General features: G+C 39.3%; 1 pseudogene; it reads left to right on the top strand.

The window, feature by feature from the left end:
• The first annotated feature begins 279 nt into the window (after window positions 1–279).
• Window positions 280–944, top strand: LOC117011674 (60S ribosomal protein L10-like; annotated as a pseudogene).
• The last annotated feature ends 1,529 nt before the right edge of the window (window positions 945–2,473 follow it).

The following is a 2,473-nucleotide window of genomic DNA, read 5'->3' as shown; positions in this document are numbered from 1 at the left end:
CATTTTTGAGTGAATCGGAACTTTTACTGTGCAGATCTGAGTTTGGTGTGTCACTGCATTGAATCATGCTAAGGTGGCAGCAGTTTTACTGAGCATTGTTTTTGTACAATCTGTGCAAATGTCAACATGATGAAACAGACTAACATTTTAGAATTATTAGGAAAATAAATGTGATCTCATGGGCTATTTGAAAGGTTGAGATTTTAAAAAAGAGCTCTTTCCCTTCGGTGTGCCACTGAAGATCCTGGTGACACCATGGGCTGCTGCCCCACCTGATTTTACGGGTATTGCAAGGACAAGCCTTACCCAAAGTCTTGCTTTTGGCTGAGGTGTGCCTGATGCTAAGATTCACATCTTTGTCCTGGGGCAGAAGAAGGCAAAAGTGGATGCGTTCCCACTCTGTGGCCATATCAGATGAACATGAGCAGCTCTGTTCCAAAACCCTGCAGGCTGCCCACATTTATGCCAAAAAGCACATGGTGAAAAGATGGTTGTCACATCCAAGTGTGGCTCCACCCTTCCATATCATCCGCATCAACAAGATTTTGTCTTGTACGGGGGCCGACAGACACCAGACAGGTATGTGGGGTTCCTTTGGAAAGCCCCAGAGTCCAAGTGGCCAGGGTCCACATTGGCCAAGCCATCATGTCCATCTGCACCAACCTGCAGAACAAGGAGCATGTGACTGAGGCTCTACGCAGGACCAAGTTCAAGTTCCCTGGCCACCAGAAGATCCACAACTCCACGAAGTTGAGCTGTACTAAATTTAATGCAGATGAGTTTGAAGACATGGTGGCTAAAAAGCAGCTCATCCCAGATGGCTGTGGGGTCAAATACATCCCTAATCGTGGCCCTCTGGCAAATGGTGGGCCCTCCATTCAGGAGAGGAGAGTCTTGGCGCTGTACCCTCCTTACATCCACCAATGAATTTTACTTCCTGTTAAAAAAAAAAGAATATTGCAGATATATTTGAAACTCTGTCTCCTCCAATCTAAAACATATCTGCCATCCTTCCTTTCTAGAGGTGACTACTATCCGCAAGTGGATATGCATTCTTATCCTTGTGCTTGTATACTTTTAATTACACATACTGACCATTAATATATTTAAGGTCATTTCAAACATTATCTAAATTATACCTATTTATGATATAATATGTGTTATGCAACGTACTTATTTCCTGTCAACAAATATGTTTTAAGGTTTACCCATATTGCTATGTGTAGATATACTTCATTTACTTTAAAGCTTGTACAATCATTCCATTGTATAAATATTCTAATTTATAACCATGTATAAATAAAAATATATGTAATATTTATCTAATTCCATTCACCTATCAATATACACTGTGCAGTTTCCAAGTTTTTGGTATTACCAACAATGCTGGATTTAATACCCACAATACATGTTTCCTCTTGTACAGATGTGAGAATTTCTTACAGATATTCATTTGAAAGAAGTCCTGAGCTATGCTGGTAGGTTACAAAAAATAATGTAATATAAGTTAGTAAGCTTAACCTACATTATCGATATTATAAATCTATATATTTATTGGTTGGCTACATTATGGAGTAAGCTTTTGTGGTTTTAGTCTTTCTTCCTTTCTCTCTCTCTCTCTCTCTCTCTCTCTCTCTCTCTCTCTCTCTCTCTCTCTCTCTTTTGAGAAAGAATAGGCTTTACAGCGAAGAGAGTACTGCACTTGACTAAGGCAGCCTAATAGGCATCTTACACATTATGCTCAGAAAGATGCACAAGATGTTTTTCTAATAAGATCAACTGGAACATGGATTCTTCTGGGCAACTTCCCCAACCTCATCCCTCTGAGGAGTCAGGACACTCCCAACCAGTTCCTTGAAAGCAACTGTGGTTCGCTAGAGATAAAGTCCCTAGGAGTGCCTTCTTATTTTTTATAAAGAAAATTTTCCTCAGATTTTTTTGGCCTTCATTTGTTACTTTCATTCTAGGTTTTCTCAAGGCCATCAGCCTAGCTTCTGTACAGATTGCCTTGATTTCGGTACCAGAGGTGTCATCTCTAGCCTTGATCAAGTCCACCAGCGTCATCTTGCTTGTGTGACTCTGAAAGATGCACTTCTTAGTCTTTTTGTCTGGCCGGGGAACTCGATCTTCCTGGGAACCAATCAGGTGGCTATTTGTGATACTACTTCTATGAGAAAAAAATATTTCAAATTTTAAATAAAACAAAATCAAAGGACAATGTTTTGGTCTATAATGTGCTTTTAAGTTGAGAACTGCTTTTCTTTTTAATTTCTTACCCGAGAACTTAGTAATAATAGGGACTAACCTTTAGAAATAATGTTTACATGTGGCACATTCATCTCTAAAAAGCTGTACTCAGCAAAGTAAGTGCAAAGAGAATCCCATTTTCTTGCATGTAAGAGAAACAAAGAAAGAAGATGGAACTATTTTTCACTAGAGCCTATAATCATTGTTCCACTTTCTAAGGAACAGA

The sequence above is a fragment of the Rhinolophus ferrumequinum genome, chromosome 19 (assembly GCF_004115265.2).
Source record: "Rhinolophus ferrumequinum isolate MPI-CBG mRhiFer1 chromosome 19, mRhiFer1_v1.p, whole genome shotgun sequence".
Classification (NCBI taxonomy): Eukaryota; Metazoa; Chordata; class Mammalia; order Chiroptera; family Rhinolophidae; genus Rhinolophus; species Rhinolophus ferrumequinum.
The sequence above is the reverse complement of the archived record's forward strand: the minus strand, read 5'-3'. Positions and strand labels throughout refer to the sequence as shown.